Source organism: Arvicola amphibius, chromosome 2 (assembly GCF_903992535.2).
Source record: "Arvicola amphibius chromosome 2, mArvAmp1.2, whole genome shotgun sequence".
In the NCBI taxonomy this organism is placed as follows: domain Eukaryota; kingdom Metazoa; phylum Chordata; class Mammalia; order Rodentia; family Cricetidae; genus Arvicola; species Arvicola amphibius.
The window spans coordinates 134,591,786-134,604,614 of NC_052048.2; positions in this window are offsets into that span (position 1 = coordinate 134,591,786).

Sequence of the window (12,829 nt, forward strand, 5' to 3'; positions counted from 1 at the left end):
TTACCAATATTTTAAATTTTCCAAGTTTAACCTTATTACACTGATACTGATATTGAAGGGGCGTGGTTAGAATTAACCAGACCAAATTAAGTAAGATAGATTCAGCTTTAATAAAACGGGCAGGGGAAAAACTTACACTGCAAGGGTTTTAGCGAATTAGGAGAGCAGGGAACAAAGAGGAAAAATAAGTGCACATCAATGTTTTTATTGGCTATGCGTGTTCCCAGGGAGACACACCTTAAGCAGCATGCAATTGGCTAAAGTTCCCCATCATCTCCCCCTTTCTCTAAACAAGATCGAACTAAACCCAATAAAACTATATACAGTAGGAACAGATACCAAATATAAAATTACAAACAACAAAAAATATTAAGCAAGAAACATATAACAAAAGTTTTGTTAAGCATTCTATTTCAAGGAGTCTAAATAATGTAGAGGGTAACTACAATTATCTAATCTTCAACTCCATCAAAGATCTGAGAAGGGAAGTAATATTACTTGAGAAATCAGGAAGTACAAACAAGCAACTTCCAAACTGTGCAACAAATGACAGAGACAACTGACTACCTGGGCAATCACCCAAAGTCTCGTTTGCAATGTTGAGGCAACCAACTTTGGCTAAGGCCTAACATGACTGATATATTGTTTTCAAAGGCAAGTAACTTTTTTAGAACTATCCTACCCTGTCTTGGCAAGATATGACAATCCTGTTTTTATTCATTTACGGATACTCTGTATCTCTGTCAGTAGTTGAGGTATGGGCTTTTCTTTGCCCAAAGGCCAGTTCTGCCAAGAAGAAGACAAGCTCCCAGTGGAGTGTCTTTGGTGTTCAATGTTTTCTCGGGAGTAGAGCGGTGTTGCCAGGAGTGATTGTGTCTTGTTAGCATGGAATTCTAAGTTAGATTAAAGGCCATTTTCTACAGCTCTTTGAAGAGGTTGAAGATTATACTATCTATACTAAATATAATCTCTATGTATCTAAATAACCTTACTAGCGTAAATATAACTATGACAAACATATATGACTATTGATTTATAATTCTCAATACCTATCTAACTTGAAGACTAAGAGAATAAACAACTGTGCAATAAATGAGGACAATGACCTCCAAATGTAAACAATGTCATTACATAAATAATATCAGACTTAGAAATGTACACTGCAATATGGTAAATATATCAATACTATATTTACGTTTATATATATTTATATATAAATAAAATGTTTTAAACAGAGGTAAAAGCATACTCACATACAATAAATAGAGGTAGAAGCATACTCACATACAATATGTATCAATATACAAGAATCAACACCAATACAATTTTCTAAAAACAATAACTCACAAATACCAATTATCACATCAAAACAGTTAATCCCCCTTTTTTTATCAATAAAAATCCCTGAGCCCATAAAATACCTCCCCCATTCCCTCAACCCTATACCAACCCCGAAATGATGTCCCTAACCCTGAGGGCAAACTCTGTTGGGAGAGGGGACATCGTCCTCTAAGATTTCTTCCAGCTGACATGGGGGTGACGTTTGTCTTAGGGGGTCTTGTGAAAGTAAATGATGGTAAAATTCCCAGATTAATATTTGTTCTGAGAAAATTGCAAAAAGTCTCTGAGTGTTTTTAGGAGGTCCAACCAGAATGTTGTATGTGCACCATTCGAAACTGTCTTGTGCCTTTGGCACCAAAAAACAGGTCTAATATTAGCGCTATCAATATCATGACGTCATAATATAATAACCAAGTGGAGTTAATGTTGTGGGGCCCCATCTTCATCCTGGAAACTTCAAAGATTACTGCAGAAAAATTTGTTGTTTGTTACGGGAAAGTTAAACATTATCTACAAAGACATATACAGATGTAAATATTCAATGACAGGTGTAATAGAGACAGAAACAGATATGAGGAAAGGCAAAGAAAGTTTATCAAGTATTATTATTATTTTTTTATTATTATTCTGTCCCATATCATGGCTCCTGACATGAGACAGAAACTCTGAGATATCTCTTATCAACAGGCTTGGAATTGAAGAGGGACTGAGCCATAGTCCAACTCCAAAACCAGCTCTACATATTTATAAAGAAATGTACATTAATACATATTAAAAATGTTTATACTTACTAAACCTACTCGGGTTTCTTGCTGATCCATATTGGGTCAATACTAGTTTCCATCCATCAGTATTCAAATATCCAGGGTCCCTTAAGTTCTTTGAAGATGAGTGTTTTCCTGTGGAGATAAGAAGAGAACCCTGTCCCCAACTTATATGTTTTTCTTACCATTGGTATGATTATTATCCTTGTGAGTGAATTGTTATCTTTTCCAAGGGGCTTCTCCTCTTCAAACTGAACCTTTATTAATTTTGATGGTAGCCACAATTTTTCCTCTCCTGTGGAGACAAGAGCAAAACCCCTTCCCCAATGCAGCACATCTCCTGGCTTCCATTGCGAGGTCAGCACATCCTTGAAATAAACTGGTTGATTTAATTCAGTAGACTTTGCCATTATCCAATATCTTTCTGCAGCTGTTGTCTCCTTCTCATTAGTGTTGAGAGAATTCAAGGTTAATAAAGCATTATGTAACCTATTTCTGGGGGTATTTTTCACCCCTTTTTGTTGTTCAACATATCCTTTATAGTTCTATTTGATCTTTATATGACTGCTTGACCTGTAGGATTGTATGGTATACCTGTAACATGCTTAATATTGTAATAAGCAAAAAGTTTCATTTTCCTAGAGACATAAGCTGGACCATTATCCGTCTTTATTTGTGTAGGTATAGCCATGATGGCCATGACTTCTAATAAGTGAGTGATTACTGAATTGGCCTTTTCTGAGCTTAAAGCAGTTGCCCATTGAAAACCTGAATAAGTGTCAATGGTGTGGTGTACATATTTTTATTTACCAAATTCTGCAAAGTGGAACACATCTATCTGCCAGATTTCATTCCTTTGAGTGTCCTTTGGATTAGTCCCTGCAGGAAGTGGTGATTGGTTATAGAAAGAGCAAGTAGGGTGTTGGGAGCAGTGAGACTCCAGATCCTGAATTTCTTGTAACCCCCTGATCTGAGTGCCTTGAGCTGCTCTGAGCATGAGACCTTCAGGAGTTCCTGATGGCAGGAGAGTGGTTTCTGGTGGGTTTGGCTGTGGCATGGCTATCTCTATATAATCTGCCCCTGAACACAATAAAGGGGGCATTATTGGGGAATTTAAGGATGACCCTTGTCGCTGTCTCTCTGTCCGTGTGTGTCTCTGTATTTTAACCTCCAGCCCCTTTCCTGAAGCTTGCCAACAGGGTAAAAGTGCATCAAACGCAGACATGGGGGCATGGTGTATGGCAGTAGGGCATTTCTTTACAATATCTTTAGCTTGTTGCCATGTAATAGAAAACTCTTTCTTCAAGCCTTTGCTATTGATGTGACTTTTTTATGAAATTCGGAGGCCTGCAGCACACTACCAATCAATAATTGATCAATATCTGCATTACCTTGTGGTAGAGGACCTGGCACACCTGTATGGGATCGGATATGTGTTATATACATAGGGTAAAACCTGTTCCTGATCATGTCTTGTACCTGGATAAACAATGAGGTTAGTTCTGTATCATCAGGTATAAATTCAGCAGTTTCAATATGTAAGATAACTTTCTAAATATTGTGAGTCAGTAACTATATCAAGAGGTTCTTTAAAATCCCTTAGCACCATAAGAATGGCATTTAATTCTGCCTTCTGGACAGAATCATAAGGACTTTGTTCTGGGAGCCCGTGTGTATGAATGATCTGAAAGAAATTAAGCCATTGTGAATTACAGACTACATTCATCCTTTGTTAGAGAGATGATCAAAACCTGGACTATCAGTAACAATGACACTCCCCATGATTGGGTTCAATTGATATCAGCTGTTCTAGAGAATGGACCTCAATTGCATTGGAAATGCTTGTTCAGACAAGAGGCTAGACTTTTAGAACAACAGGAAAGAGTGAGAGGAACTGAGATTTCCCTAGATCAAATTCTAGGTGAAGGACTTTACTCTGATCCTCAGGAACAAGCTCTTTATGATGAACACACCTTATCCATATGTGCCACAGCAGCTTTAAAGGATTGGGGCAGGGTTCAAGAAAGGCCAGATCCTACAGCCATACTGATGAATATCTTGCATATAACCATAGAACCTTCACCTGAAGATGGATGGAGATAGAGACAGAGCCCCACATTGGAGCACTGGACTGAGCTCCCAAGGTCCTGATGAGGAGAAGGAGAGAGAACATGAGAAAGAAAGTCAGAACCGTGAGGGGTGCGTTCACCCACTGAGACGGCGAGACAGAACTAATGGGAGATCACCAAGTCCAGTTGGAATGGGACTGATGGAACCTCCGACCAAACCGCACTCTCTGAGAGTGGCTGACGGTGGAGGCTGACTGAGAAGCCAAGAACAATGGCGATAGGCTTGGTCTCTACGACAAGGACGGGTTCTGTGTGAGCCCTGTCAGTTTGGTTGCTCACCTTCTTGGACCTGGGGGGAGTTGGGAGGACCTTGGACTTAACATAGTGTAGGGAACCCTGATGGCTCTTTGGCCTGGAGAGGGAGGGAGTTAGGGTATGGGTGGAGGGGAGGGGAGGGAAGGGGGAGGAGGAGGAGAGGAGATGGAAATTTTGAATAAAAAATGTGAAAAAAATGAAAAGAAAAGAACAGAGGAAGAATATTAGGAGATAGAGGTTTAAGAGGCAATGGAGACAGCAAGTGGGGAAAAGAGTGAGAGGGGTTGGGTGGATTAACTAAATCAAAGATTGTATTAAAATCCTTTAAAAACTAAAAAAAAGTATTGGCATAGGATTTTATTTTATTTCCACTCAAAAACTACTCATTAAAGTGTATGATTTTCAAAGAAAAAAAAAGACCCAGGACAGAGAGTGGAATCATATATCAGAGTTAAACAGGGTCAGAGAGAACACTTTAGTGACTTTTTACAAAGACTAACTAAAGCTGTACAAATAGGGATACCTGACCCAGAAGCAAGACGTACAATAATTGAGTCTTTGGCTTATGAGAATGCCAATTTGGAGTGCAAAAGGATCCTGGGGCCTTTAAAGATCAGATCAGCGCCTTTGGATGAATGGGTCTTGCATACAATGAATGTTGATATGTTTGACTATGGCACTGACACATGGGTAGAAGAAGCAATTTCTAATGGTAAAAGAAGGCATCAAGATTGTTAGGCTATGCGAAATATTTTAAATTCTTGAATAGTCTTAAATTATTTAAATCAAAATCTATAAGGTTTTCTCTAATAATTGCAAAATACAGGTGTTAAAATATACATTCACAAAATATACCAAGTAAATTTAAGTTTAGCTGATGATTGTCAAAAGTCCATTTTTATATTCAGGAATATTATTGATGGATATGTACAGGAGACTCAAATAAAAAGTGAAGTCAGGTATGGTGGCACACACCTATGACCCCAGCACTTTGAAGACTAAGGTGGGAACATTGTGAGTTTGATTGAAGTCAGTCTGAGTTACATATTGTGTCCCTCTGTCTGTTTGTCTCCCCTCCCCCAAAAATATAACAAAATTACTGTGGTAAAGAGATAATATAGAATTAAAAAATAATTGTTTTAAAAATGGAACAAAATGATGCCAATAAATGTCATTTACTCACTAGACACAGAGCATCCGAATGATGGAACATGAGTTTATGTTTGCAAGTGTCATAGAAATTTCAGGTTGTTTTGTGTAATTTTCCTAAAGAGACTGCACTGATGCACTGGGCAGGACCCTAGTGGATTTGATCAATTCACCTAGAAAACAGAGATATACTCCTCATTTTCTTTAAAGTTCATTTATTTTGGAAATGTTTTTTTATTTAACTCTCAGTTTTTTTTTCTGAATTGCTGTACATGGACTCATGATAGTAGCCCCAGGAATACAACATGTTATTGATCTATTCTTAGGCCCAGTAGTTAGTCATTACACACACACACACACACACACACACACACACACACACACACACACACACACACACACCCCACACACACTTCCAGTGAACATTTTCATATCATTCCCAGTCTTATACTATGTGACATGTGATTAAGCTCTGGGTCTGACTGCTTCCCCACAGTGACACTCCTGCTGCATGTGCTGTTGCTGCTGCTGCTGTTGCTGATTCATCTCAGGGGAACTGGCTCATAACTGTGAGACAGTAATATTCTAGAGCATTGGTGTGCTTCCAGTTGCCGGTGAGATGAATTTAATTTTAGAAGAGTAACATATATTTTTAAATTATTTAACAGTATTAGACAATTGCTATGAATTAATACCTTAAATAAACAATCACCATTTTTTTGCTGCTGGCAAATCTTTTTAATAAATATTTCATTGAACTAATTTGAGTGGCTAAGATCTTCATCTTCCTGACATTCTGGAAGACTTTTTAATGTTGCCAACAGTGGACATTCATCAGCCAACACCATGTATCTTGTCACCTGAATGTCACACAATCACTCCTTGTTCTCTCTGAGTAGCCACATTGTTTTTGGCCATTACTCAGTAAGTATTGTAAAACTTGAAATGAAACCAATACTTTTGACCTAGTATGTATCTAATAATATATTCATTATATTATCTCCTCAGACAAGTATGCTAAGACCGCTATACATTCATAAAACAAGACTGTTCTAAAATCAAATACTGTGATAATGAAGGGGGAAATGATTTTTCTCAGAAGAGTGTAGTGTTACACAAGAAACAGCTCTTTGTTTCTTTTGTTGCACACTTCTTGAGACAGCTGCTTGCTGCCTGCCCAGTCTTTTGGTATGGATCCCTTAAATAGTGATGACATCCATAGTATTATGAATGTTTATTAATACATTTTGAGTTTAGTCCTTACAACTAAGTATTGCAACTTAAGCTAATGTGAAGACCCAAGCACTGCATTTTTTTTCAAATAAAACAAATGACTTTCCTTAGTTCATGGATTGTGGACTTTGGGATGAGAAAAAAAATTTAGATTATCATCTTTAACTATTATTATTGTCTTTTTACTTATTTATTATACATTGTCATAATAATAAATTATAGATGTATAATTAATAAACTGTTGATACATAACCTGTTTGTCCATTTACAATTTGAAAATTGGAATGTGCTAGAGTTCTTATAGTTTGGAGACCAAGGCTTGAACAAAGTATTATCTTTAATAAATAAATTTTTTCTTTTTTGTTTGCTTTTGCTTTAAGATTTACTTATTTTATTTTACATGTTTACATGTTTACCTGCATGTATGTCTGTGCATCAATTGCATAAAATATCAGAGAAGGCAACAGGTTCCCTAAAATTAGAGTTACAAATTGTTAGGGCCCACCATGTCATTTCCATGAATCTAGCCCAGGCTATTTGTAAGAGTATATAAATTTTACAAGAATTTATAACAATAATGGCTATACAATTAATATGGTGTGGAAAGTGCACTAATTACCTCCAACTGTATCATTGTCTTTGATTCCAGATTCTGGGGTGTTGAGTTCATTGAAAAAGGCAAATAAAAATAGATGAATTGAGATAGACATACGGATGATTAAAATAGTGGGATTATAATGAATTATCAACTCCTATTCCACTAGAATTATGAACGAAAACATGGATAGTTGTAAAATAGAGCTCATTAAAATTATGAAACATGAGAATGACTCACCTCAGTCTTTTGCATTTCTTTCATGATTTTTTCCCAAGATCAACATAATTTTTATTCAGTTGTACAAACATGATTATCCTTATCTATGCTTATCACTACTGTTTTCAGTGTTAACTATAAAATAAGGCATTGTAAGTCAAATAAGTAGAATTATATTTCTATGGCATGAGTTCTAGGTAAAATAAAGGCACATCCTATACAGAAAACAGAGAAACATCACCATTAAAAATAGCCTAAAATAACATAAATATATTGGGTTAACAATAATGAAAGTACTGAAAGACCTGTATAACAAGAACTTTAAGTCATTAAAGAAAGAAATTGTAAAAGACATCAGAAAATAGATCTCCCATGCTCTTGGATAGGTAGGGTCAACATAATAAAAATGCCAATCGATTCAATGCAATTCCCATCAAAATCCCAATGCAATTCTTCACAGACCTTGAAAGAACAATACCCAAATTCATATGGAAAAAAACCAAGAAAGCTTAAATAATTCTATACAATGAAGAAACCTCTTCATCATTCCTTCCATCAAGTTCTATTATAGAACTACAGTAATGAAAACAGTTTTGTATTGGTATAAAAAACCAGACATGTGGACCAATGGAGTCATATCAAATGTGTGGTTCTCAAGCCACAAACCTATGAGCACCTGATTTTTGATAAAGAAACCAAAATTATACACTGGGAAAAAAGAAAGCATCTTCAACAAATGGTGCTGAAATAAAATGATTTCAGCATATAGAAGAATGCAAATAGATCCATATCTATCCCCATGAACAAAACTCAAGTCCATATCGATCAAAGACCTCAAAATAACTCCAGTCACACTGAACCTTCTAAAAAAGAAAGTGAAGAGTAGCCTTGAATTCATGGGCACTGGAGACCACTTGCTAAATATAACACCAGTAACTCAGACACTGAGAGCAACAAACAAACAAACAAACAAACAAACAAATAAATGGGACCTCCTGAAACTGAGACATTTCTCTAAAGCAAAGGACAAAGTCAATGAGACAAAAAGGCAGCCTACTGAAGGTGAAAAGATCTTCACCAACCCCACATCAAACAGGGGACTGATTTCCAAAATATGTAAAGACCTCAAGAAAATTGACATCACAATACCAAATAAGCCAATTGAAAATGTGGTACAGATAAAAACAGAGAATTTTCAACAGAAGAATTTCAAATGGTAGAAAGACACTTAACACAATGTTCAACATCTTTGGGCATCAGGAAAGTGCAAATAAAGATGACTCTGAGATATCATCTTGCACCAGTCACAATGGCTAAGATCAAAAACACCAATGACAGCTTATTCTAGAGAAGATTCAGATTAAAGGGAGCACTCCTCCATTGTTGGTTGGGGGGCAAAATTGTACAACCACATTGGAAATCAGTATGGCAGTTTCACAGAAAATTGAGAAACAACCTACCTTGAGACCTAGGAATACCATTTTTGGGTATACCTAAAGGATGGTGAACATACTATAAGAACTTTTGCTAACTATGTTCATAGCAGCATTATTTGTAATAGCCAGAACCTGGAAGCAATCTAGATACCCCTCAACTGAAAAATGGATAATGAAAATATGGTACACTTATACAATGGGGTACTATTCACAGTTAAAAACAATGACATCTTGAAATTTGCATGCAAATGTATGGAACTAGAAGAAAAACATCCTAAGTGAGATAACCCAGATCCAGGAAGATGAGCAGGGTATGTACTCACTTATAATTAGATATTAGACATAAGAAAAGGGATAACAAACCAATAGTCCATGACCCCAAGAAGCTAGGTATCAAGGAAAACCCTCAGAGAAACATACATGGATACCTCTGGGAATGGGAAATAGACAAGATCTACTGATAAAATTGAGAACATGGGAGTCAGGGAGAAGGGACGGTCGAAGGAGAGAAGGAGGGAAGAACTAGAGGGGGCAATAACTTGAGGTAATGGGATGATCAAGTTGGGGTAAGGACAGAGAATGAGAGCAAGAAAACAGATATCTTGATTGAGAGAACCATTATGGGGCTAACAGGAAACCTGGTACTGGAGGAATTTTCAGGAAGTCACAAGGATTATCCCAGCTAAGACCCTAAGCAATTGTGGAGAGGGTGCCTGAATTAGCCTTGCCCTGTGGTCAGATAAATGACTTTCATGTTATCATAGCTTCCTTTGGGTATATAATCCAAAATGGTATTTTGCTGGGTCTTAAGAGAGATTGTTTCCTAATTTTCTGAGAAATTGCCATTCTGATTTCCAATGGCTGTACAAATTTCCACTCCCATGAGCAACGGAGGAGTGTTACCCTTACCTCACATCCTCTCCAGCTAAAACTGTCATCAGCATTTTTGATCTTGGCAATTCTGACAGGTGTAAGATGGGATATCAGAGTTGTTTTGATTTGTATTTCTCTGATGCCTGTGTAGGTAGAGCATTTTCTTAGGTGTCTTTCACACATTTGTGATTCTTCTGTTGAGAGTTCTCTGTTTAGGTCTGTACCCCATTTTTTATTGGAATATGTGTTCTTTGGATGTTAAGTTACTTGAGTACTTTGTGTATTTTAAGATCAGTCCTCTATCTGATGTGAGGTTGGTAAATATCTTTTCACATTGTGTAGGCTGCCGTTTTGTCTTGTTGATGCTGGCTTGCTTACAGAAGCTTCTCCGTTTCAGGAGGTTTCATGTCTTAATTGTTGCTGTCATTGTCTGTGCTACAGTGATTATATTAAGAAGTGGTCTCCTGGGCTAATGTGTTCAAGTGTACTTCCCACTTTCTCTTCTATGAGATTCAGTGCGGTTAGTTTTATGTTGAGGTCTTTCATCTATTTGGACTTGACTTTAGTGCATAGTAATAAATATGGATCTCTATGGATTCTTCTATGTGTTGACATCCAGTTATGCTAGTACCATTTGTTGAAAATTCTTTCTTTTTTCCATTTTATATTTTTAGCTTCTTTGTCAAAAATCAGCTGTTCATAGGCATGTGGATTGATAAACCAGGTCTTTGATTTGATTCCTTTGGTCCTCCTGTTTGTTTTTATGCCAATACCAGCTGAAGGAAGCTCATTCATACCGTAAGGACATGTGCCCAACTATGTTCATAGCAGCATTACTTGTAACAGCCAGAACCTGGAAACAACCTAAATTTTCCTCAACTGAAGAATGGATAAAGAAACTGTGGTACACTTATACAATGAATGCTGCTTAGTTTTAAAAAATAATGACATCTTGAAATTTGCAAGCAAATGGATGGATCTAGAAAAAATATTGAGTGAGGTAACTCAGACACAGAATGACAAATATCATGTGTAATCACTCATTAGTGGTTTTTTGACACAAAGCAAAGAAAATCCAGCCTACAATTTACAACCTCAAAGAATATAGACAACAAAGAAGACCATAAGAGAAACATATATGGATTAAATTAGGAAGGGGGGGAAAGAAAAGATCTCCTGAATAAATTGGGAGTGTGGGGATCACAGGAGATGCAAGAAGAGGAGAGGAGAGGAAGGAAGGAGAGCTGGGAGAATGTATAGCTCAATAAAAACAATTTAAAAAAGAAATCTTAAAAAAGAAAGTCATCATAGTGTTTAGTTGGAGGTTCACCCCAGTCACCTGACATTCATATTAGAATGTTGGATGGAAAGTTCCATTTTAAAGTTCCCTTCCACTTCCCTCTGCAGGCTTGTGTCGGTTCTCCGGTCCCTGTGTCTCCCAAGTTTTCCCTAGTGTTCTCAGGTGTCCTGCTCCTGTTCTAAGGCCATCCACCCAAAGGGGTCAGACTCTGGCCTCCAGGCAGGTCTGAGGATTCCTGTGGAGGGGTGCGGGCTCCTTCAGATTGGGCTGCCAGGTTCGCTGTGTGGTATTCCATCCCGCCCTGCTCCCACCTTGGCCCTTTTGTCTGGGCTGCGACCCTGGGCTGCCTGGAATCCCTGATCCTGTGCCCTGACATTCCATCTGAACTGGTGAGTGAATGCGGACCCTGGGGTAACCTGCCCTGGAAGAGAGCACAGACCCCCTACCCCCACTTCCCTCTGCAGGCTTGTGTCATCGGTTCTCCAGTCCCTGTGTCTCCCAAATTTTCCCTAGTGTTCTCAGGTGTCCTGCTCCTGTTCTAAGGCCATCCACCCAGAGGAGTCAGACTCTGGCCTCCAGGCAGGTCTGAGGATTCCTGCAAGGGAGTGCGGGCTTCTTCAGATTGTGACGCAAGGAATAGGTCCTCCTCTGGCACTGGGGAGATCCAACCAGTTTCAGTCACAGCAAAGATTGGTCTAGGACACCAAACGCCTCCGGGCTCCTTTTGAAGGAAGAGATGGGCAGGCGCCAATGCAGGAACTCCTCCAACAACATGAAAGGCAACATGACATCACCACAAGCCAGACATCCCGAAACAACAAGAATTGAACACCCTACCCCAGAAGATATAGAAGAAACCGACCTTAAACAGTACTTTATGAAAATAATAGAGGACCTTAAACAGGAGGTAAAAAACTGCCATAAAGAAATGGAGATGACAAACAAAAAGGTAGACGAAATAAATAAATCTCTCAAAGATACCCAAGAAAAACAAGAAAAACAAGAAAAAGCAATCAAACAGGTAAGGGAAACAGTACAAGACCTGATAAATGAAATGGAGGTATTGAAGAAAACACAATCTGAGGGACGACTGGAAATGGAAACTCTGAGTAAATGAACAGAAACTTCAGAGACAAGTATTTCCAACTGAATACAAGAGATGGAAGAAAGAATCTCGGAATCTGAAGATACTATAGAGGAAATAAACTCACAGATTAAAGAACTAAACAAATCTAACAAATTCTTAACACAAAACATTCAGGAAATCTGGGACACCATGAAAAGACCAAACCTAAGAATAATTGGGGTAGAAGAAGGAGAAGAATTACAACTCAAAGGCCCAGAAAACATATTCAACAAAATTATAGAAGAAAACTTCCCCAACCTAAAGAAGGATGTTCCTATGAAAGTACAAGAAGCCTACAGAACACCAAATAGACTGGATCAAAAGAAAGCATCCCCACGCCATATAATAATCAAAACACAAAACATACAGAATAAAGAACAGATATTAAGAGCTGCAAAGGAAAAAGTTC